Genomic DNA, 25,921 nt, shown 5'->3' on the forward strand with positions numbered 1-25,921 from the left:
TCAGCGAAATAATCAGTGATCCTATTCACCAGGTCTCCCCGGAACACTAGGTCTTCCAGCATTTCAGGGCACAATCTCCAGGTTGGAACACAGGAAGCGCCCGGGAACCATCTGAAGTCTGCCAATAACAGGTTGTGATCAGAGATCGTCCTCGCCAAGTACTCGGATCTTGCAGCCAAGGGTAGCAGTTCCGCTGAGCACAAGATCCCGTCCAGTCGCACATGTAATTCGTGCATGCCCGAGAAATGGGAGTAGTCCCGGGCATGCGGGTGTTGGGCTCGCCAGATGTCCATCAGTCCCCACTTAGTCTGCCATTCCAGCCTACCCTTGGTTACTCGGCATGTTGGGGAATCCGCTAGAGGGGGGTGCGATCTGTCAAGGTCTATGTCCACCACCGAATTAAAGTCCCCTCCCAACAGGAGTGGCCCCGCCAGATAGTGGGCCAAGGAACCCGACATTGTCGCGAAGAAGGCCAGTTGGTCCACATAAGGCGCGTAAATGCTGCAGATGTTTATGTCTTTACCTCCCAATTTACCCGCTATGGCCACAAACCTCCCTTCCGGATCTACTGTGTGTTTCATCACCTGGAAAGGGACCCCAGCTCTGATCCAAATCAACGCGCCTCTAGCATAGGCTGAGTATGTAGTGTTGTATAATTGTCACCTCCATCTGCGCTGCAATGCTAGTCCCTCTGCTTTCGTGAGGTGCGTTTCCTGCAACGGCACTATTTGTACTCCCCTGCGCACTAAATAAGCATGGATTTTGTGACGTCTTGACATAGTGTGCAGCCCGCGCACGTTCCAGGTAATACATTTCAAGTTAGTTAGTTCAACCATTGTCAATACAGCCCCAACACAGTGGATGCCGTCCACCGATAGTGTGCCCGTCCCCCTACAGAAACATAACAACCCCAGCCCGCTCCCTTCCCCCCCCCGCCCTCCCCAGAACAGGTCCCAAAGATCGCGATCTAGTTCCCACCCAAACTGTCCCCAGAAAAACGTATACTATCCTGACGGTAACCACGGCAGGCTTGCCTTAAGGGCAGGAAGCCGTCCCGTGCCCGAGCTACCAAACTGCGATCGAGCCATAGTAACCTAGGGCCATTGTAGGTCTTACCCCGCAACCCTACCATTATCATGTCAGCAAACACTCCCCGCGAAACACCAACCCCACTCCCATTGCCCGTTCCTTTATTGAAAACGGCTCACCCGGAATCACCCCAGACCATCCAGTAGTCCATCCGCCGTCTCCGGGGTAATCGTAGGCAGGGGTACACTGTCAGTCTCAGAGTCCTCTGTGTCAGTGCGGTCTACCCCCCCGCCAGGCTCTGTGTCTTCCACTATGGGCCCTCCTTGGGACCCCGACATACTGGACATCATCTCCAAGACCCCTCGCCGTTCCGCCGTTGTCTCCAGAGTCGAGGGCCGTCCTGATCTACTACGGCCATTTCAGATCCTCCTAGATCTCCGTCATGGCCTCTCCTCCGGAGCCGTTGGAAAAAGTGATCTAGGGCCATCCTTGCCAGCTCTATACAGTTCCAACCAGCCACATGCTTCGTCAGGGGTGTCAAAAAATGTGGTGGTGCCGTCAAGTATGATTCGGATCCGCGCCGGGAACAGCAACGAGTACTGTATACTCCCACCTCTCAGTTCTCGCTTTATTGCCAGGAAAGAGGCCCTCTTGCGTTGGGTCTCGTAGGTATAATCCGGGAAGATATTAACCCTACTGTTCTCCACCTGGAAGGGCCCATTCAGTCTAGCATTGTTAAGAAGTAAGTCCCTGTCCCGGAAGTGCAGCAGCCGCGCAACCACCGGGCGCGGAGATCTTCCCTGTTGAGGTGGTCTGGATGGAACCCTGTGCGCCCGCTCCAGGGTGTAGAATGTGGAAAGCCCCTCGGTCGCCACCACCATCCGAAGCCATTCTTCCAGATAAGCGACCATGTCCCCGTCTTCAATTTTTTCGGGCAGACCCACTATTCTGATGTTGTTCCGCCTATTACGTCCTTCCGCGTCCTCTGCTCTCTTCTCCAGTGCGTCAACCCGATTCAGAACGTCTTTCATGGCAGCAGAGAGCATTTTTTGCGCCGGCTCCAGGGTACCAACCGAGCTCTCCACTTCCTTGACTCAGTTCGAGAGCTTACCATGATCGGCTCTAAGCAGTCCCAGGCCCGTCGCGACTTGCGCTATATCCTGTTGGAGCGCCGATCTCGTGTCCGTTATCGCCGCCAGGATCTTGTCCAATTGGTGTTGGAGATGCGGGTCCCGCGACGTCTCAGGGTCTAGTTGGTCCCCTCTGTCGGGCGTCTCCGCGTCCGAGGTAGCCTGCACATTGCCCTTGGCTCCCTTCAGCTTCCCCATGGTGTCTGTGGCGTCTGATGTTGGCCCGGGCGAGCGCCCAATTGGGAAACTTCAATCAGGCTTGAGCAAGTCCCACCCCAGGTCATGGGTCGACGCGCCCCAACGTGTCTCCTATGCGGCCTCCTTTCAGCCAGCTCCCGGTGTGGTGGAGGGGAGGGATCCCACCGCCAGGCCACCGTGTCCGTGCTCCGGGGATCTCGAGTCAGGGCCGCGTCTCCCCGAGTTGCTCCGCTCCTAGTTGTATCTGGGGTCCTCAACCGCTTGTCGCCGGGTCTGCGGAGGAGCTGCCGGGAGTATTCGGGTCAGTCAGCCGTGGCGCCCGCTGCGATTACCACATGTAGGGGGCCCTCCTGGAACTGCTCCCTGACGTGAGGGGCCCAAGCGTAGGGTGGCTTCAACCCTTCAAAAGTCGGCCTCGGACTGGAAGGAAATCGAAGAAAAAGGGGGGGGAAGGGCCACCACCAACCTGCAGTGATCCGCCGGAGGCCGTGACCCCTCGCTCCACCGCCACCCCCGTCTCCAAAAGCAGTCCTCCTCCGTCACCCACGCCGGGCCGTGCAGGTCCCAAGGCCGGGGCGATCGCTCTCGTCACCTCTCCCGATCTCCAGCCCTCCACTCCAAGGCCAGCAATCGCGCAACGTGGTCAGCGCGGGCTCGATGTTTCCCTCAAGGCCCCTCGTCGGCGTGGGTCACCAGTCCCCGCTCATGGGCCGTAACGGCCAGATGCACCTCCGGGATCCAGCGCCGATCTTCTCTCCTGGACCGCAGGCGAGGCGTCCCCCCGGGGACCACAAGCACGTTCCGCAGCACCCGGAGTCCCAGAGCGGCAGAGGGCAATGGCGTCAGGGGTCCGATAGGGCTCCGGTCGGCTTCCTCCGCTCTCCCCGGCACCGCGGCAGCCAACGTCACAGGGGCCCAGCAGGCAGCGTCGCCGACTGGCTCCGATGAAAAGGTCACTAGTGCAGCCCGCCGCCCAAGTAGCCAGTGCGTGTGTCACCTCGCCTCAAGGGGGGAAGGGGAGACAGGGTCCGCTGGTATCCCCGGCCGCCCTAGGTCGCAGGCCGCCTCAAAAGCATCAGATCGGGATGGGTGCCATTTTGAGCTCGGTGCCGTCCGGTCCGTCGGCACTCGGTCGGTCTCGTTCTCCTTGACCCTGCCTCGCCACAGCTCTCCGATGTTGCCTCCCGGCGCAGCGGCCCTCCAAGCATGACAATTCGTGGGTTGGGGAGCCCTTAGTGCCCCGAAAACAGGATTAATGGCGCCTCGATCGCGGAGCCGAACGCTCAGGCGACCTCCACCATCGGCGCTCTAGCCACGCCCCTCAAGATATCTATCCCTTAAAACCGATTTTAAATGGGAGGTTAAATAGGGTTGGGGCTTTTATTTTACGAGTTAATTACCGGCCAAGCATGCTTTGTTTTGAAATCGCCTCCTTATCCAATAAAAGCGGTAACAAATTAGTTGATTGATTTAACATCTGCTTTAAAACTATTTGGTTTCTATCCAAGTGTTCCAAAGACAGGAACTTAAAAGTGTTTAGGCTCTCCGTTAAATAAGATCTCCAAGCACTAGCATAGTCTTTATTTATTCTTTCTTGCCAGCACAAGGTGACAAGAGAGAAAGAATCGAAAATAGGCATTTTAGATACGTGGATTTTCTCACCAGAGTTTGGATTATTAGGCCAAACTCTAGTCTGTCATTGAGATTGTTTTAGGGAGTAGGGCAGTAAATTCATACCTAAAGTCACTCGGCAACAATCCAGGACAAGTTTTCTTATGATGAAAGTTTGCCGTGGGGACAATTTGAACAAGTGGATGAAGAAGTATATTTAAAAAAAACATTAATTTCCAAGGTGAGCAGATAATGACATCTTCTTGCGGAAGCTGGTGCTGGCACAGTAGGTGATTGGTGATGTGACCCATTGTGACTCCCTTGTGTGGCAAACCATACACCTGAACTTTAAAGACTCCTGGGCAGAATGACAAGAAATGGACGCATCTGTAGAGTTGCGTAAGTTTCCCTGCCCCAGCCTGCGATACCCTTGTTCCACCATTTATGCACCGTATTTTCTATGTGGCGTACCATGGTGCAAGGATTGTCAGATGCGTCAGAAATTCTGACGCATCTATTAGTCCAAAAGTCAATCATTGCTGTAGTCATGTTGTAAGCACAACACAACTCTAGGAATGCATGGGGAGGCCTATACTCTTTGTACAGCATTACTCCTTATGCTGCTTCAATCAGGCGTAAGGTTTTGACGCAGTGGCATCCTAGAAGTGGCGCAGTGAAATCTTGAAGATTTCACTATGTCACTTCTATGAGCTTTTTCTGCGTGGGAATGCCGACCCTGCGTACATTATACCTGATGCAGGTATATTGTGACGCAGGGCGTTACAATTTAACACATCTCCCAAGATGATTCACGTTGTAAATTGGCTGCATTGTTTACGCCACCACTGCATCACAAAAATGATGCAACAGCGGCGCAAAAGTGTCACAAAGGGCTTATTTATTTATTTATTTATTTTTAATATTTCTTAAGCGCGAACAATTGCCCGCAGGCATCTCGGCGCTGTAATGTCAACAACTCTCCTGAGGTAAGCAGTGGGTTCTAAAGGTTAAACAGCCACGTTTTCAACTTCTTTCGGAAAACAAGCAGGTTTGGACTAGATCTGATAGATTGAGGAAGTGTGTTCCATAGCCTTGGAGCCGCAACCAGGAAACGTCTGTCTCCCCAGTTGACTAACTTGGTCCGTGGAACAATCAGATCATTCTGTTTAGCTGAACGGAGTGGGCGAGAAGGAATATATGGAACCAAATGGTTTCTCAGAAATTGAGGTGCTTGGTGATGTAGTGATTTATAGACAATACACAAGGTTTTGAATTTAATTCGATTTCTGATTGGCAGCCAATGATAGCTTCTCAGGACTTCAGTTATTGGTTCAAACTTGGGAATGTTAGCAAGAAGTCTTGCTGCAGCGTTCTGAACTGTCTGCATTTTCTTGATGACTCTGATTTGAGTATTGGCGAACAGGCCATTACAATAGTCCAATGCTGACAGGACAAGAGCGCTGACTAATGTCTTACCGACATTTTTAGGGAGGAAAGGCAGAACCTTCTTTACCAAGCGTAGTTTATAAAATGCTGTTGCAGCTATTTGGTTGGCATGTGCCATGAAGTTCAGGCTATCATCGAAGATGACGCCCAAATTTCTCACCTTCGTAGAGGGTTTCGGCAAAGTTCCAAAAGATGATGGCCGCCACACCTGAGACCAGGTGGGACTGAGGTGGCCAAAGGTTACCACCTCGGTTTTCTCGGAGTTCAATTTTAAGCAGTTTGCCGACATCCACTGTCCGATAGCCAACATACCTGTCCTAAAATTCTCCGCTACTCTATCCCCATCGTTTCTGACGGCCAGGACCAACTGAGTGTCATCCGCATATGAGGTAAGGTTCATCCCATGTGCTTTGATGGTCTTAGCAAGGTCCGACACATAGATATTGAATAGTGTCGGACTCAGGGATGAACCTTGAGGTACCCCACATGGCAAGGACAACTCAGCTGATTCAAATTGTCCTAAGATGACCGCCTGAGATCTGTCCGTCAGAAAAGATGCCAGTAATTTTTTAGCTAAACCTTGCACACCCATCTCCTCGACACGGTTGACCAAGATCTTATGGTCAACCGTGTCGAAGGCAGCCGACAAGTCTAGTAGCACCAGCAGTGCTGCACCTCCTTGATCCCGGATTAGACGGATGTCATCTGCCGCTTTAATGAGAGCCGTCTCTGTTCCATGAAACTTGCGGAATCCAAACTGGGTTTCATCGAGCAGCTGGTATTGCTCGATGAATTCCGCAAGTTGATTATTCATGGCCTTTTCAGCTATTTTGGCCAAGAGTGGAAGATTGGCTATGGGTCTGTAGTTTTTCAACTCCGTTTTATCTAATCCTGTTTTTTTTAAAAGAGGCTTTAATAGGGTTTTTTTAAAAAGGCTGGGGAAAATTCCTGTGCGGAACATTGAATTACAAATTTGTGTTATAACAGGAATCACAGTGTCCATCAATGGACGGAGGGTTTGCAGAGGACACGGGTCTAGTGCTGAACCGGATTTAATAACTTTGAGAATGTCGTGAGTTTGAGTCTCTGTGATTTCTAAAAATTGGGAAAAAATATTATTATCAGAACGGGGCATTGTCGTGTCCTCAGTGTCTAGATTATCTGCAGCAGTAAATGCAGAGAAAATATCGTTCACTTTAGTGAAGAAAAAGGATGCTAGTGAATCACAGAAACTTTGCGAACATGGAGGGTTCAGATCGGGAACGTCTCCTGCAAGCTGTCTTGTTATATCAAAAAGTTTTTTAGAGTTTTTTGCACTTTCAATTTGTTCGCAATAATATCTTTTTTTTGCCTCCATGATCATAAGTTTATATTGGTTCTGGAGCTCCTTGTATTTATTTTTACTTTCATCATCATAATTCTTCCTCCAGTGCCTTTCTTTGTTCCTACATATCTGCTTCTGTTTCCTAAGTTGTTCCGTATACCAGGGTGCTGATGGAGAACTTCTATTCCTAGACATTCTTTTGACAGGTACCAGTTCATTAGTGGCTTGTTCTAGCCAAATTTGATATTGTTCTGCTGCTATTTCCGGATCGTTGGACCATGTAGGATTGGAAGCGTCTAATGCAGCTTTGAGATTAGGGATATTGATGTCTTTCCACACCTTAAATGACTCCTGCTTAAGGGTAGGCGTTTTATCCGTGTGGAACTTAATGATTTCTATCATACCTTGTACCAGATAATGGTCCGTCCAAGTCATTGGCAAGACCTCCGTGACTAGCAGATTATTTAGATTAGAAAATATGCCGTCTAATGTGTGTCCTCCATTATGAGTGGGACCTGTCACTAGTTGTGATAAGCCAAATACTTCCATTTCTGACTGTAAGGACAAGGTATCTTTATCCTGAATACAATCTAAATGGAAGTTGAAGTCTCCTAAGATTGTCATGGCTTTCTCTGTAGCAAAATCTTCTAAAATGGTGGCAATTTCTAGAAGAAATCCCGACCGACTTTCAGGCCGTCTATACAATAGTATGCCTTTGAAATTATACGAAGGAGACAGATAGATGTCAAATTGGAGCGCTTCGCACGCAGTAGTTGGTATTGCCTTGATGCGGATTTTAAAAGTGTCTCGAGCAATAATAGCAATCCCACCTCCTCTTTTGCCTATTCTATCCAGTCTGTAAGCTTTAAACCCATTTGGTATGGCTATGACCAGGTCTGGGTCTGATGCTTTGTCCATCCATGTTTCTGTCAGGAACATTATATCAATGTTCCTGTCTTGAATTAGATCGGCGATTTCTTGCCTGTGTTTAACCAAGGAACGAACGTTAATGAGAGCTGTAATAAATTTTTGTGTTTTCTGATTTTCATTATTATTGCCGATAGGCTTATTAAGTAGAGCAACGGTGGTCTGGCAGTGATTACATTTTAAGGTGGTGAGAGAGGAAACTAAGTCCGGACTATGTCTGGTGCATTCTTCCCTTACCTGTGGACGCAGGCTGGTGAGCATCGAGTTAGAGTACAATAGGGGGCGAATGCTGTTTGTAGAGCCAGGGGTAGTGGCCCTAGGCCCGTGTCCGGCGCGGACGGGCGCAGACGGGCTTGCCTTTGGCGCGCCTTCGGCGCGCCGCCGGCGCGCCCGCTGCGCCCGCCCGCTGCGCGGTCGGGATGGTCTCCTCATTAAATACTCTATGGAGGAGGGTGGGAGGCGTCCTGCCACTGGACCGCCAACCCTTCCTCCCTCCAAGATGGCGCCTTTACCCCGCGTCGTGAGCCCTTGATCGGCCACGCCGGGAAGGAAAAGGTGAGATTAGCGTGCCTCAGTACAATGTAGTTCTTGTACTCGAGCAGCGCTTCTAAGCAGCGATTTAAGAAAGTATCAGATTAAAATATATACACAGTTTAAAAACGGTCGCCGAATTACAGCGCTAATTCACCTGACAAGGGATAGTAAGAAGAACCCCCGGCTTTCCGCCTCAGGGGAGAGTAAACATGTACAGCGAGTGCTGGGCTAACCTGTTTAAATATCCGGGAGGGCGGGAGGCGTCCTGCCACTGGACCGCCAACCCTTCCTCCCTCCAAGATGGCGCCTTTACCCCGCGTCGTGAGCCCTTGATCGGCCACGCCGGGAAGGAAAAGGTGAGATTAGCGTGCCTCAGTACAATGTAGTTCTTGTACTCGAGCAGCGCTTCTAAGCAGCGATTTAAGAAAGTATCAGATTAAAATATATACACAGTTTAAAAACGGTCGCCGAATTACAGCGCTAATTCACCTGACAAGGGATAGTAAGAAGAACCCCCGGCTTTCCGCCTCAGGGGAGAGTAAACATGTACAGCGAGTGCTGGGCTAACCTGTTTAAATATCCGGGAGGGCGGGAGGCGTCCTGCCACTGGACCGCCAACCCTTCCTCCCTCCAAGATGGCGCCTTTACCCCGCGTCGTGAGCCCTTGATCGGCCACGCCGGGAAGGAAAAGGTGAGGTGTAAATCTGATCCTCCTTTTATATGATTACTTGTCGAGAAAAGTTTTCAGGATGTCATTGAAACAACTGTTGCAGATGTTAATCAGAACTGTTAGGTTGGATAGAGGCTAGAACCTTTAGTTGGGCAAAAAATGAGTGATGGAAAGGAGGAATGGTTTATGTGGAGCAAGGAAATTGCTCCCAAAGATAAGAAATTTGAGGACCTGGTGATGCACCTCACAATTAAGTGCTCAAAGGATTTATAGATTGAGATTCTGATTTCTTTGTAGCTCCTAAACTGATGGAAATAACATCCGGACCTCCAGCCCGATGATCGTCTCAATTCCAGAGAGAGGTAGGTCAGAGTGAAGTGTGGTGTGAATTTCTTGTGTATCAAGGGTTGTGTGTTGCAGATTATAGGTGATTATCATGGGTGAAGCATGAATTCCATGTCTCCTTTGGGGACTGAAAAGCACTGAGCTGAACCTGCTAGTATGGGGAGCAGCACCCCAAACACCAAAATGTAGGCATTCTGAAATTCAGATCACCCCAAATTTTACAGTTCCGCTTCACCCCTCAATTTATCAATAAAGAACCCCATCCTCATTATCAGACCCAACATTAGTTTAGCTGAGTTTAAATAAATAACTGGGAACATTCAGTAACTGAGTTCTAGATCAGGAATAGTTAAATGGTTTTATTACAACATCTCAAAATCAAGGTGCACAGAGTAATGCAAAAATATGCTGTGAAGCCTCAAATCAATGATACATAGTCAGAAATCCAATTATTCTGAGTTCCAACTGAACAGTTAAATTATAAGTGGAAAGGACACTAGCTCAGGTTTCTAGGAAACCTAGAAAATCTATACATTTTGGAAAATTAGACACCGAGGGAAATCCAGGAATGGGTGACTTGTGTGGCTCTCACCAGGGTTTGTTACCCAGGATCCCTTGTAAACATCAAACTTTGTAAAAAAAAAACACAATTCCTCAAATTTCTGTGATGGAAAGTTTTGGAATCTGCATGGATCCACAAACTTCCACCCACCCTGCTTTCTCCAAAGTCTCCCGATAAAAATGGTTCCTCACTTATGTGGGTAGGCCAAGTGCCTGCGATATGAAACAGCCCAAAATGCAACGTGGACACATCACATTTTTCCACAGAAAACTGCCCCTTTTTTGTAATGTGTATAGCTCTGGATTTTGGGGCATAGCTGAGCTGGTACATAGGGAAACCTAGCAAACCTGTACATATTTTAAACCTAGACACCCAGGGTAATCCATGATGAGGTGACTTGTGTGGCTGTCACCAGGATCTCTCTCCCAGAATCCCCTGCAAACCTAATACTTTTTTTTTAAACACATTTTCCTCGTGTTCGACCTGGCACCTTGGCTTAGGTCTCCCTTCCATTTTTTGCTGTTGCCTCATGTGTTTTTTCTGGTTATCGATGCTTTGGGCATTGTGCCACTGCTTTCCAGTACCACAGTGCAAGTGCTCCCTATGGTAAATTGATGTATGGATTAGTGACTCCATGATTGGCTGATTTGTTTTACTAGTCAGACCCTAGTACAGTGCACTAAGTGTGCCCAGGGCTTGTAAATCCAAATGCTGCTGGTGGGATTGCAGCACTGGTTGTGCCACCCTCTGAAGCAGCCTTGTAAAATGTGTCTCAGGTCTGCCATTGCAGAGCCTGTGTGCAGTCTGGTACTGCCATGCTGACTGGGCAAGTGTACCCACTTGCCAGTCCCTAAACCTTCCCTTTTCTTCATATCACACACCCCTATGGTAGGCCCAAGGGCAGGGTGCACTGTAAGTATAAGGTGGGGCAACCCCTGATTTGTGTGGCGTGTCCTAGTAGTGAATTACAGCCATTTTAGTTTTTGTCTATTGCAAGGCTACCTGTTCCCCATGGGCCAGAATGGGCAGTTTGATTATTACATCTTATAATCCTAACTAACTCAGGGAACTAGGTAGAAATTCGAGCTTAGTATGCCTGAAGTCAGAATGATGAAATACATCTTTTAGTGAAGTTGGTTTTAACATTCTGTGTTTGAAAATACCGCTTTTAAAAAGTAGGTATTTTCATGCCTAACTATCCAAACCTGCCTCTGCTCGGTTGTGTATTCCTTGTCTGGAGTTTGAGTGACTGGGGCTGGGGGATTCCAGGAGACAGGGTGAGACAGCACAGGGCTTACTAGAGAGATCTACATGTAGATGGGCGGGGGGAGTTGCACTTCCCTCCACCTCCTGTGGTGCATCTGATGTCGACAAGTAAACAACGTGCTCCAGGACTGATCAGAACCGGTTTGGACTAGATAAAGTCCTCTCTGCCTTCAGAGAACAGAGGCAAACTGTGTATAAAAAGGGGGACCCAGACCCCAGAGAATTAGATCACTTTTGGGAAACAAGTAGAAACCTTTGCTAAGGAGAGGAACCAGAGAGACTGAGGAGACACTATCCCTAAGCTGAAGTGCTGCTTGGGGGATTGGCTTGCGGTGGTTGACTGTCAAAGGAGAGACGAATTTTGTGTGTACTTTCTGCAACTTGTGAAGGATCTCCAAGGGCTTGAGAAAGAGCTTGCCTCCTGCTGAAGTCTCAGGGACAACAGACTTCAACCACCAGCTCCCCAAGATTTCTTTTTAAGTGCCTGCAGTTGTGTTGGGCTTTCTGAGGGTCTGCATGTTGCAAGGAGCTGGAAGCGCGACTCACGAAGAAGAAGTGTGTCACAGCCGATGTCGTCGCATCACTGAAGAATGGTGTCGCCGCTGTAGCTATCGCATCACATCGCAGAAGCGTCTCGCATCCCCGGAGAAGAATTTAGCCGCCGCAGCCGCTGTCGTTGTATCACTGAACAAGGGTGTCGCCGCTGCAGGTGTCGCATCGCCTCGCTGAAGCGTCTCGCATCACCGGAGAAGTGTGTCACAGGGCCTGTCGCGGCTCAGAAGACTCATTGAGTAGCCGCACAGCCGTCGGGCGTGCACGTATTGTGTCACATCAAGGAGAAGACAGCATCTTTGTTTTCATCGCACCGGATCTACATTGCATCATGGTGCTGCGAGCCGCATTGCCAAGGAAGCGCAGCAAGAAACCAACGCATAACCGTTCCAGCGTGTAAGGAACCTACGCATCCCCTTCCCTGCAATACTTTTTTGTATAGCGCATCCAAAGGTACACTGAACTCAAAGTTTTACATTTACCATCTTAAGAGAACTAAGCTATTTCTACCATTTTTAAACTACAGTAGTGTGGATTTTTGACGTTTGTGGTCTTGTGGTAAGTCTATATAAAAATACTTCTTTTTATACTACAACTTTTGTGGTGTCCATCTGTAGTGTTGTCACAGGGTTACTGTATGTGTTCCCAAATGCTTTACACACTGCCTCTGAAATAAGCCTGTCTGCTCGTGCCAAGCTACCAAGGGGTTGAGCAGGGGTTATTTTAGGAGTGGACCCCCTTACCCAGACTAGACGCAAGGGTCCCTATTTGGTCAAAGGAACCTACCTCTGCCAACTAGAGACCCCCAAATCTAACACCTCACATTTCTGGGATGAAAAGTTCTGGAATCTGTGGGGAGCCACAAACCTCCTCCCACTCAGCATTCCATGAAGTCTGCCGATAAAAATGGTACCTCATTTGTGTTTGTAGGCTGAGTGCCTGCAACAGGAAATGGCCCAAAACGCAATATGACACTTACATGTTTCCAGTGAAAACTGACCCTTTTTTTGCAACAGGCCTATCTGTGGATTTTGGGCCCTAGCTCAACTGACATGTAGAGAAACCAAGCAAAACTTTACATTTTTAAAAACTAGACACGTGGAGGAATCCAGGATTAGGTGACTTGTATGGCTGTCACCAGAATCTCTCTCCCAGAATCCCTTGCAAACCTCAAATTTAAAAAAAAAGAATAATCCACACATTTCTGGAATGTAAAGGTCTGGATTCTGTGGGGAGCCACAAATCTCCTCCCACACAGCATTCCACAAAGACTGCCGATAGAAATGGTACCTCACTTATGTTGGTAGGCCTTGTGGCTGTGACAGGAAATGGTCCAAAATGAAATGATGACACATAATTGTTTACACTGAAAACTGACCCTTTTTTTGCAATGTGCCTAGCTGTGGATTTTGGACCATAGCTCAGCTAGCATGTAGAGAATCCTAGCAAACCTGTACATTTGTTAAAACTAGACTTCCAGGGAAATGCAGCCACACCTCCCTGGATACCCCGGGTGTCTAGTTTTCATAGATGTCAGGGTTTGGCAGGTTTGCCTAGATGTCCGCCAATCCTGGTTTCTGTAGATGGCCTCCGAGCCTGGGGCGCAAATCGTAGCTGACCCCATTGCAAAAACAGGTTATTTTACAATAGAAAGGGGGCACCTAGGTTTTTGTTCCCGGGCTCAGCGGCCTTCTAGGGAAATCTACTAAAACCAGACATTTCTGAAAACTAGAGAGAGTCCCCAAGAGTGTGACTTCTGTGTATCTTCCAAAGTTTTCTTAAACCAGAATCCCCTGCAAACCTCAAATTTAGCTAAAAAGTCACACTTTCCTCACTATTTTGTGTGGCAAGGTTGTGAGATCACAGCACAAGCACCAACTTCCCACCACCCAGCATTTCCCTCAGTCTCCTGAAAAAAATGATACCTTACTTGTGTGGGTGCCCAATGCAGAGTCAGTTTAAACTGTTATGAAGAAACCTGCCATTTTGGACCCACTTTGGTTCCCCCTCAGTTTTTCATTTTATAAGTGTTTAGGTTCTCTGCTTTGGGTACCCACAAAAGTGAGTTATCATTTTAATCAGGAGACTGAGTGTAATGGTGGGAAATTTGTGCAGGCATGGTGATCCCACAATTTTCCCACACAAAAATGTCAGGAAAGTGTAACTTTTCAGCTAAATGTAAGGTTTCCAGGGAATTCTGGGTAATAAAATGCTGGAGGATACACACAAGCCACATCGCCAGCCGAACATCATACATGCATACCTCAAGCCAAGCGCCATCCATGAACATCGCCAGCCAAGCGACAGTCCACACACACCACCAGACATGTGCCATCCATGCAGCCTAGGGATAATCCATGCACACTGCCAGTTAAGCTCAAGTCCACACATACTGCCAGCAAAATGCAGGTACGCACACAGCCAGCTAGCCAAATGCCAGTACACACTGTCTATCAGCGAACTCCAGTTCACACACATACAGAAACATTCACTAGTGTCTAGTAGATTCCTGCCTCCCTGGGGTCACATGAGCCTAAAAATATTGCTGTTCCGCCCCCAAGGGAAGGGCATAAGCAGCTAAAATGTGTTCCTAAAGATAAAATGGAGCAACCCTTGCCTAAGGGGCCACTCCCTGACATGCCCATGAATTCATCTTTGATGCCTAGTGGTCTTTCTGCCCCCCCAGAGGCTGACTGGGGCTATTGCCCCATCTGATCCACGGGGGCAGAAAGACTGGGGCAATTTTTTTGTGGGGGGCATTGACATCACCCATTATGGGCAGCCCGCACCTCTCTTTAATTAAAAATAAATCCCAGGTGTCTAGTGGCCTTTCTGCCCCCGGGGACAGATTGGGGATAATAACCCCCATATGCCCCCCTAAGGTGGGCAGAAAACTCTTCCTATATTGTTTGGGGGTTGGGGGTCTTTGACATGTCTATTTTGGGCGGCCCCCAAACCTCCCTATAAAAAAGAAAATTCCTAGTGCCTAGTGGCTTTCTGCCCCACCTGGGGGGCTGATTGGGGGCTAGTAGCTTTATCTGCCCCCAGGGGGGCAGTAAGACTTCTGTTGTTATAGTTGTGGGTGGGGGCATGGCCTTGCCCATTGATCGCAGCCCCATCCCTCTTTTATAATGAAAAATAATCCCTGGTGTCTAGTGGGCTTTCTGACCCCGCCGGTAGATTGGGGGTACAAAAAGACTGCCTCCGGGGGTCAGAAAGACTGTCACTTTTGTGTTGGGCAGTGTAAGCATTGGCTTGCCAATTGTGGGTATCCCCACCCCTCTATTATAAAAAAAAATCGGTGGTGCCTAGTGGGCTTTGCGCCCCCAAAGGGAGCAGATCGGGGGATATTGCCCCATCTGTGCCACAGAAAGGGCAGAAAAACTGTGCCAATATTTGGGAGGGGTGGGAGTAATTTTAACACCCATTAAGGGCAGCCCCCATCCATACGTTTATGCACAAAAGAAATCCCTGTTGTCTTTTGTGATTTCTGCCCCCGGGGGGCATATTGGGTGCTATTTCCCCAATCTACACCCCAGGGGGAGCAGAAACAATGTTGAGACCAAGTCCTGGGCACACATTCAGAGTAATGCTTAAGAGTGTCAATACACACTTATGGTACTTCATGTGAAAAATTGTAGGGGTCGACACCAGTAGGTTCTTTATGTAGAAATATTTTGATATATTTGAAATAAAAGGAACAGCCAACATGTTTCGTCACCTGGGTATTAACCTGTGACTCTGGTTTCAGTGTGGGTGCGCACACACATATTTTCAGGGGTTGTTTAGGTTTTACCCTGACCTGGCAGCACCGTAACTATTCTTTGTATCCCATACTCTACCGCAAACCAGCTTGAGAGCCAATCTTCCTGCCTTATTCAAAACCCCAAGCGGAACTAGCAGAAACAATGTGCCAATATTTGGGAGGGCCGGGGCCATTATAATGTCCATTTAGGGCAGCCCCCACCCCTAAGTTTGCACACAAAAAAATCCTTGATGTCTAGTGTGCTGTCCGCCTCCTGGGGGGCAGATTGGGGGCTATTGACCCCATCTGCACCTCTGGTGGGACTGTGCCAATATGTCAGAGGGGTGGGGGGAATTATAATGACCATTTAGGGCAGCCGCCACCTCTAAATCTGTGCACCAAACAAAGTTCCTGGTGTATTGTGTGCTTTCCACCCTACCCAGGTGGGCAGAAAGACAGATTATTGCTAGATTATAATGGACAGAGCAAATGCCCTTGCCCAAGAGGTCGTTCCTCCCTCCCTGGTGTCTAGTGGGTGGATCCCTACAGGGGATCACACTCCTGTGGTGATCCCAAGCAGCAATCCACTAGGTAAGGGTACCATTGGAAAGGGGAGATTGTCCCCTTTCCAATGGCACCTCTACCGCCTCCCTACGTGCTTGGGGGCTTAGATAGCCCCAAGAGCACATAGGCAGTAAAAGTGATATGAGCCGATCGGCTCATTTCACTTACAGTTTCAGTATAATGACGTAGGCGCGCCTTGCGCGACGATGGTCACTACACGAAAGCATAAATAAAGCCTCCGGCAGCTGGGGAAGATCTTCCCTAACTACCAAGGCTGAAAGAAAAATAAGAAATCCATCTGCTGATTACAGCAGTAGGCTTTCTGACTGCTGTGCTGAGGACGTAATGATTATGTACTTGGCACTGCAGCCGAGGACATAACCAGCCCTGGACATAAACATTAGGTCCTCGACATGCAATGGGTTTATAACCAAAGTCTGAAAATTCAGCCTGGATAACTAGAGATAACTCATTTTACCAAATCAGAACACAGTACCTAATAATAAACTACATAGCACTAACCTGATGTTAATAAATCTAGCAGCAGCTTCTACAATATGAAACATTTTTCTGCCCTTCTGCCCTCTGATCCACTCGCTTTTTTGAGCGCTTCTGCCCTTTGTGCTACTTGTTTTTCCCTTGTTTTTGTGCCCCTTTTGCCTTCTGTTCCACTCATTTTTGTGCCCTTCTGCCCTCTGTGCCAATCATTTTTCCCTCGTTTCTGTGCCCCTTTTGCCTTCTCTTCCACTCGTTTTTTGTGCCCTCTGCCTTCTGTTCCTCTCATTTTTTGTGCCCTTCTGCCCTCTGTTCCACTTGTTTTTTGTGCCCTTCTGCCCTTTGTGCCACTCCTTTTTCCCTTGTTTTTGTGCCCCTTTTGCCTTCTGTTCCACTTGTTTTTTGTGCCCTTCTGCCCTCTCTTCCACTTATTTTTTGTGCCCTTCTGCCCTCTGTTCCACTCGTTTTTTGTGCCCTTCTGCCCTTTGTGCCACTCATTTTCCCTCATTTTTGTGCCCTTTTTGCCTTCTGTTCCACTCGTTTTTTGTGCCCTTCTGCCCTCTGTTCCACTCGTTTTTTGTGCCCTTCTGCCCTCTGTGCCATTCGTTTTCCCTTGTTTCTGTACCCCTTTTGCCATCTGTTCCACTCATTTTTTGTGCCCTTCTGCCCTCTGTTCCACTTGTTTTTTTGTGCCCTTCTGCACTTTGTGCCACTCGTTTTCCCCTCCTTTTTGTGCCCCTTTTGCCCTCTGTTCCTCTCATTTTTTGTGCGCTTCTGCCCTCTGTTCCACTCACTTTTTTGTGCCCTTATGCCCTCTGTGCCACTCGTTTTTCCCTCGTTTCTGTGCCCCTTTTGCCTTCTGTTTCACTAGTTTTTTGTGCTCTTTTTCCTTCTGTTACCTTCGTTGTCCCTCACCGCCCTCGCCGCTGCGTCCCCTGCGGCCCTGCCCCCCTGCCCACTGCCCATTTGCTGCCCCCGCCTCCTGCCTCCCAGCTGCTCCTCCCTCCCACCTCCCCATATAAGCCGGCCGCTGCGCGGTGAGTTGAGTGACCCTTGACCCCACCAGGTAGGTCGCTCCCCCTCCGCACAGCACCGCCTGTGCCTCCTTGCCCCAGCTGCTGCTACTGAGGTAGTTTGAGGCACTCCACCGCCCGCAGGCTACCAGCTGCGCCTCATCCCTGGTGGCCAGTGGTAGGCCGTAGGTAGGTTTGTTCATCCTCCACTTTATTGCTTTTATTGTATTGCCTGTTTTTTCATTGTTGTGTCTGTAACTGATGTATTCTCTGTCTTCCCCCATTGCCTGTACGGGGTCAGTGCCCCTTTTTCCTCCCTCTGTTCCCCTCACTGTCCCCGTGCTCTCTTTGCCCGGTCTTTCCTTCTGTACCCCTCGCTGCCCCCGTGTCTCTGCCTGGTTTTCCCTTCTGTTCCCCTCGCTGCCCCCGTGCCTCTCGGCCCGTTCTGCCTTCTGTTCTTAGCTGCCCCTGTATTTCTGTTTTTCTGTATTTTGCCTCTGTGCCACTCGTTTTTCTGGTATTTCTGTGCCCTTTTTGCCTTCTGTGCCACTCGTTTTTCCCTTGTTTTTGTGCCCGTTTTGCCTTCCATCCCACTAATTTTTTGTACCCTTCTGCCCTCTGTTCCACTCGTTTTTTTGTGCCCTTCTGCCCTCTGTTCCACTTGTTTTTCCCTCGTTTCTGTGCCCCTTTTGCCTTCTCTTCCACTTGTTTTTTGTGACCTTTTTCCTTCTGTTACCTCCGTTGTCCCTCACCGCCCTCGCCGCTGCGTCCCCTGCGGCCCTGCCCCCCTGCCCACTGCCCATTTGCTGCCCCCACCTCCTGCCTCCCAGCTGCTCCTCCCTCCCACCTCCCCATATAATCCGGCCGCTGCGCGGTGAGTTGAGTGACCCTTGACCCCACCAGGTAGGTCGCTCCCCCTCCGCATAGCACCGCCCGTGCCTCCTTGCCCCAGCTGCCACTGCTGAGGAAGTTCGAGGCCCTCCACCACCCGCAGGCTACCACCTGCGTTTCATCCCTGGTGGCCAGTGGTAGGCCGTAGGTAGGTTTGTTCATCCTCCGCTTTATTGCTTTTATTGTATTGCCTGTATTTTCATTGTTGTGTCTGTGACTGCTATTGTCTGTCTTCCCCTGCTGCCTGTACGGGGTCAGTGCCCCTTTTTCCTCCCTCTGTACCCCTCGCTGTCCCCGTGCTCTCTCTGCCCGGTGTTCCCTTCTGTACCCCTAGCTGCCCCCTGTCTCTGCCTGGTTTTCCTATCTGTTCCACTCGCTGCCCCTGTACCTCCCTGCCCGTTCTGACTTCTGTTCTTAGCTGCCCATGTATTTCTGTATTCTGTATTTTGCCTCTGTGCCACTCGTTTTTCTGGTATTTCTGTGCCCTTTTTGCCTTCTGTGACATTCGTTTTTCCCTCGTTTTTGTGCCCCTTTTGCCTTCTGTTCCACTCATTTTTTGTGCCCTTCTGCCTTCTGTGCCACTCATTTTTCCCTCGTTATTGTGCCCCTTTTACCTTCTGTTCCATTTGTTTTTTGTGCCTGTCTGCCTTCTGTGCCACTTGTTTTCCCTCGTTTTTGCGCCCCTTTTGCCGTCTGTTCCACTCGTTTTTTGTGCCCTCTGTTCCACTCGTGTTTTTGTGCCCTTCTGCCCTCTGTGCCACTCGTTTTCCCCTCATTTTTGTGCCCCTTTTGCATTCTGTTCCACTCATTTTTTGTGCCCTTCTGCCCTCTGTTTCACTCATTTTTTTGTGCCCTTCTGCCCCCTGTGCCATTTGTTTTTACCTCATTTCTGTGCCACTTTTGGCTTCTGTGCCACTTGTTTTTCCCTCAATTTTGTGCCCCTTTTTCCTTCTGTTACCTTTGTTGTCCTTCACCGCCCTTGCCGCTGCATCCCTGCGGCCCCACATCCCTGACTGCCCACTGCCCATTCACTGCCCCAACCTCCCGGCTGACCTCCCTTCCCCCTACCCATAAATGCTGGCTGCTGTGCGGCTGCACCGCTGGTGCGCCGAAGGCAAGCCCATCTACACCCGTCCATGCCTGGACCACACCCAGCACCAGAACCCCTGACCCCAGCACCCACCACGCCGACTGCCGCCACTACGACACCAGCACTCTGCACGCCCTCAACTTAGGAGAGAGCCACACCTGCTTCAAGACCACCCCGAAATACTCACACGGCCCCTTTACCTGCCGGAACTGCAGCTACACCAGCCTCAGAGCCGATGAACCACCCGCCAAAAAAGACCCCAACCACCTCCAATGCTTACAACTGAACACCCGCTCCACATGCAACAATTCCGTCGAGCTCTGGGACCTGCTCCACACAACATCCCCAGACGTCGCCTTCCTGACAGAGACCTGCTTTAACGACTCCTCCACACCGACATCGCCATAGCCATCCTAGACGGCTACAAGATCACCCACAGAGACAGCACCAATGGAGTCGGAGGAGGAATCGCCATCGTCCACAAGAACAGCATCATGGTCTCGACTAGTACCGACGACTCACACAGCACCGCTGAACACCTGCATTTCCACACAGACCCTAACTCCACCCACAGAGGCACCCTCATCTACCGACCCCCCGTACCCTGCCCCAGTTCAGCGACTCCATCGCCGACTTGATCAGCATGCACACCCTGACCTCCACCGACTACATCCTCCTCGGAGACCAAGAACTTTCACCTTGAGAACAACAACGAAACAACTCCACAACCCTGATCAATAACCTCGCCAACCTCATACTAAAGCAACTCATCACAACACCCACCCACTCCACCAGCCACACGTTCGACCCTGTCTTCTCCTCAAGCCCGCACATCTCCGTCAGCCACTCAACGGAACTCCTCTAGACCGACCACCGCTGCATCCACTTCGCCTTCCTGAAACCCACCACACACCACCGCACCCATCAGATCCCCCGCCGCTGCTTGAGCAAAATCACGAAGACCAACTACACGCAAACCTCGCTTTCAGCCCACCCACGAACACTCCAACACCGGCGACGCTGCCCACAGCCGCATACGCTGGATCGAGGACTGCACCAACACCCTCGCCCCGTGCAGAAATCCCCCCACAGAGACACCAGCAAGAGGGCCAGCTGGTTCACCCCAGAACTCCGAGCCTCCAAGCACGCCTGCCGGAAACCAGAGAAGAAATGGCACAGTGAACAAACTCCGGACAGCCACGCAGCACACAAGGACACCATCTGCAACCACCACCACCTCATCAGGGCTGCCAAGAAGACCTCCTTCAAAGACCGCCTCGACATCAACACACACAATAGCAAGGAGCTCTTCACCATCGTGAAGGAACTCTCCAACCCCAGCTCCAACACCAAAGACATCCCGCCGTCGCAAGCCCTGTGCGACTCCCTCGCCACCTTCTTCCACCGCAAGATAGCAGACATCCACGACAGCTTCAACACCCAGACAGCCCCAACAGACAGCAAAACAACAGACCCTCCGCACAACATCGACCACGACCCCCTGGTAGCCTAGGCCAGCATGAGCATCGATGACACAATCAAGACCATGCACACAATCCACTCCGGCTCTCCATCAGACCCATTCCTGCACCCCGTCTTCAACAGAGAAAGCAGCTCCATCGCACCTCACCTGTGCAACATCATCAATCTCTCCCTCGAGACCGCGACCTTCCCAGAGATCTGGAAACACGTCGAGATCAACGCCCTACTCAAAAAACCTAAGGCAGACCCAAGAGACCTCAAGAACTTCAAGCCCATCTCTCTGCTCCCTTTCCCGGCCAAGGTCATTGAGAAAACCGTCAACAGACAGCTAACCCGATACCTCGAAGAAAACAGAATCCTGGACCCTTCCCAGTCAGGGTTCTGCAGCAACCAGAGCACAGAGACTGCCCTCATTGCCGCCACCGACGATATCAGGACCCTGCTGGACAATGGCGAGACCTCATCACTCATCCTCCTAGACCTCTCTGCCGCCTTCGACACCGTCTGCCACCGCACACTACGCGCACACCTCCATGTCACAGGGATCTGAGACAAGGCTCTGGATTGGACCACCTCCTTCCTCTCCGGCAGAACCCAGAGTGTCGGCCTCCCCCATTCTGTTCCAAAGCCTTCGAGATCATATGTGGCGTACCCCATGGATCCTCCCTCAGCCCGACGCTGTTCAACATTTACATGGCCCCGCTCGCACAAGTAGCCCAACAGCACAACCTTAACATATTCTCCTACGCCGACGACACTCAGCTGATCCTCTCCCTCACCAAGGACCCCATCACCGCCAAAAACCCAACCTCCACAAAGGAATGAAGGCCGTCGCCAACTGGATGAAGACCAGCCGTCTGAAGCTGAACTCGGACAAGACGGAGGTCTTCATCCTCGGCTCCAACACTTCAGCCTGGGACAACTCCTGGTGGCCGACGGCACTGGGGGCAGCCCCGACACCCAACAACCATGCACGCAACCTGGGAATCATCCTCAACTCAATGCTCTCAAGACTAAGCAAGTCAATGCCGTCGCCTGCTCCGCATGCTCCGCAAGATCTACAGATGGATCCCGACAGATACAAGAAAGACAGTCACCCAGGCTCTCATCAGCAGCAGACTTGACTACGGAAACACCCTCTACGTGGGAGCCCCGACCAAGCTCATCAAACTACTACAACGCATCCAAAACGCCTCGGCATGACTGATCCTCGACCTGCCATGCTACGGCCACATCACCCCCCACCTGAGAAACCTGCACTGGCTCCCCGTCAACAAGAGGATATCCTTCAAGCTCCTCACCCAAGCACACAAGGCACTCCACAAGACCGGCCCAGCCTACCTCAACAGACATCTCTCCTTCTACATCCCCAACCGCCGGCTACGGTATACAACCTTTACAACGAATCTTTTACCACGCACTACCATTACAATGCGGTCATTACAACGCAAACCATTACAACGCATTGCGCTGGGGGGCGCTCTAGGATAGGGAATAGGTTAATTTACTATCCAATAACCTTCCCTAGTGTCCACGGGGACTGGAGTTGGAATAGTAAATTAAACTATTCACTATCCAGCACCCCAAAGCGCTATGCGTTGTAATGGTATGCGTGGTAAAAACCGCGTTGTAATGGTATGCGTGGTAAAAGTATGCGTTGTAACATCATACATCCCCGGCTACGCTCTGCTGACCTCGCACTTGCCACCGTCAGGCGCATCTGAAGAACAACCACCGGTGGGAGATCCTTCTTCCACCTCGCCGCCAAGACATTGAACACCCTCCCACTGAGCCTACGACAAACCCAAGACCTACCGGCATGCAGGAGAATACTCAAAACCTGGCTGTTCGATCAGTAGCACCCCCCAGCGCCTTGAGACCCTTGTAGGTATGTAGTGCGCTTTACAAATGATTGATTGATTGATTGATTGATTGATTGAACAATGATCCATACATCAGTAAATTGTTGCCAGGCCATATTGGAACTACAGCTGGGTACTTGATACAAGTATCACTGTCCAGTCGCCTGGATTGAGGTTGTGGCACTGGCTATTCTTTGTTTCTTCTGTTGCCACATTCCCCTGATGGCAGACAGATTTCAGGATATCACCCAGACCTTTGCAGCAATCTAAGATGATGATAATTTAATTGGGCGATAAACCAATATTTCTGTCAGGAGTGTTTCTCATGCTAATAAAAGTAAGAGGAAGATCATTGGGGCATTTCAGACACAGCACAGATGTTTGCCATTGAGAGTACCATTTGTCCTTTCCCCTGCTGAAAAGTTTGAGGCTGTTGACTATAGTGGAACTTTTGTCTTCTTTAAAATGCTTCACATATGATTTGCAAAGCTTCACTTTCTTTAAATGTGTCTCATGGCTGTCGCACTAGAATTTGGAAGACCAAATCCAGGAATTAATTCCTTCAATAACGATTTGGCAACTGCAGGGCTATCTGATCCACAGGTGGGATATGCTGCAACCCGCTGAGAGAACAAGCAGACAACCACTAAAATGTATTTAATTCCATTGTAATTTAGCATCTCAATCTAATCTGCTTGGAGTCTTATAAGTGGGCCTTCTGATTTGCCAATATGACTAATCAATACCTGGGTCTTTTTCCCATGATTATTTAACTTACAAGTCAAACAGCAAATACAAACATCTCTGCATTTTGTTGTTTTTCAATACTTTTTGAATATTCACACTACACTATTTCTTTCTACATGAGACCTATTGTGGAAATATTTGAACTTTGGCTATAGCATAGAGCTTGACAAGACATATTTACTCTCAGCATTTAAATACATATAATTTCAATATTTCTTGAAAGCCAATCTTTCTCATTTTTGTCATCATCTAGGCTATCTTCTTGATGATCACTCAGTTCATTTAATAAAGTCTGGATTGAGCTACTGAAGAAACAATTTACCCTTGAATTTAGTTGGTTTTAGAGTTGGAATAGTAGTTATTTAAGGTTTAATATCTAGCTTGTTCCCTGAGCTTTGTTGATTTTAGAGTTGGAATAGTAATTATTTATGATTTATTATCTAGCACTTTCCCTGAGTTTAGTTGGTTTTACAGTTCGAATAGTAATTATTTATGGTTTATTGTCCGGCACCTTCCCTGAGTTTAGTTGGTTTTGGAGTTGGAATAGTAATTATATATGGTTTATTATCCAGCACTTTCCTTGAGTTTAGTTGCTTTTGGAGTTGTTATAGTAATTTTTTATGGTTTATTGTCCAGCACTTTCCTTGAGTTTACTTGCTTTTGGAGTTGGAATAGTGCTTTTGTTTTAGTTTATTATCCAGAACATTCATTGAGTTTAGTTGGTTTTGGAGTTGGAATAGTAATAGTTTATTTTTGGTTTATTATCCAGCACTTTCCCTAAGTTTAGTTGGTTTTGGAGTTGGAATAGTGATTCTTTATGATTTATTATCTAGCACTATCCCTGAGTTTAGTTGGTTTTGGAGTTGGAATGGTAATTTTCTTTTTTGGGGTTTATTATCCATTATTTTCCCTGAGTTTAGTTGGTTTTGGAGTTGGAATGGTAATTCTGTATGGTTCATTATCCAGCACTTTTCCTGTGTTTAGTAGTTTTTCATGGATTATTATCCAGCACTTTCCCTGAGTTTAGTTCGTTTTGGAGTTGTAATCGTAATTTTCTATGGTTTAATATCCAGCACTTTCCCTGAGTTTAGATTGTTTTGGAGTTGGAATAGTATCTTTTTATGGTTTATTATCCAGCACTTTCCCTGAACTTAGTTGGTTTTGGATTTAGGAATAGTACATTTTTATGGTTTAAAAAAAGGAGACTGTCAGGTTTTATTGTTACTATTTTTATTTGCAAACACATGTATTTATTTGTGTTCTTCACAAGTAAATAGTGTTTATTTGATTTTGTTATACAATTTATGAAAATATTGAAAAACATGTTTCAGAAATGTTGATGTTATTCAGAATTTATTATAAAGTATAATATATTTTAACATATATTTTTCATATACATTTGCAAGATTAAAAATATATTTTTGCATACTTTTTTAAACAGTTTTGAAAATGTGTAACTTTTTCTAAAGTATAGCCATGTAATATTAAATTAACATTGAGTACATTTGCTTTTACCTTTTTTAATACATTTTATATAATATTATTTTTGTTGTAAAATTATATCATATGAATTTTACAAATGTAAATGTTGTACATTGTGTATGTATTTTACAAATGTATATTTTGCACATTTTGTTTTTATTCTTTAGTATATAAAATATTAATATTAAAAATAATATTTAATATATTAAATAATGTATATATATATATTTACAAATATATTTGGGTATCATGTATTTTTTAGATTAACCATTGTTATATTGATTGCAAAATAATGTATTGTAATTTATATTTTGAAGGTGAGTACATAAAACAATTTGTTACATTTTGATATACATTAAATATTATATGTTTTGTTTTTTTGAGAATATAATTTGCCTTTCTTGGTAATTTTTTTCAACATTCTTAATTGTTTTTTTACAAAAAAGAAAAATATACATTTTTTTAAAATTATTATTATTTCTCCATTCCTGTCTATAGGGAGTCAGTCTTTATTTCATTTTTACTACTTGGCCATTTGTTCCATTTTCTCACTTGTCTGTCTATCTGTTTCATTTTTAGGTGATTTTGCAAAATGGAGTCTCGCGGTTGGGATCTGTATTTCATTGGTTAAGGTAAGTTTGATCTAATCTACTTTTAACCCCTCGGCTGCTCCGCCGATTTTGCGGAAGTGCGACACTTCCGCCAAATGGGCCATTGGCCGACGGCAGCACCAGCAAGGAAGGGGTTAAAGTAGTTTTAGGGTAGAGACGAAGTAGTAGTAGTGTAGCTAGATTTGTTAGGGCATTAATTGTTCATTTTCGTGTAGTTAGGTGTTATTTTGGTAGTTTAGTGTTTTACGTGTTTGAAGTAGTGTTGACAAGTAGTAGAGTGTTATGTAGTGTTAGTTATGCATTGTTTGATTATGTTATGTTGGTTTTAATGTTGAAATGAATGTG

The 25,921-nt window shown here is 48.0% G+C and overlaps 1 protein-coding gene across 2 annotated transcripts in view; it reads left to right on the top strand.

Moving 5' to 3' along the window:
* Window positions 1-25,921, top strand: part of LOC144766583 (cell adhesion molecule CEACAM8-like) — a 350,281-nt gene that overhangs the window by 251,542 nt on the left and 72,818 nt on the right. The gene's annotated exons all lie outside the window — the stretch shown is intronic.

Source organism: Lissotriton helveticus, chromosome 7 (genome assembly GCF_964261635.1).
Source record: "Lissotriton helveticus chromosome 7, aLisHel1.1, whole genome shotgun sequence".
Classification (NCBI taxonomy): domain Eukaryota; kingdom Metazoa; phylum Chordata; class Amphibia; order Caudata; family Salamandridae; genus Lissotriton; species Lissotriton helveticus.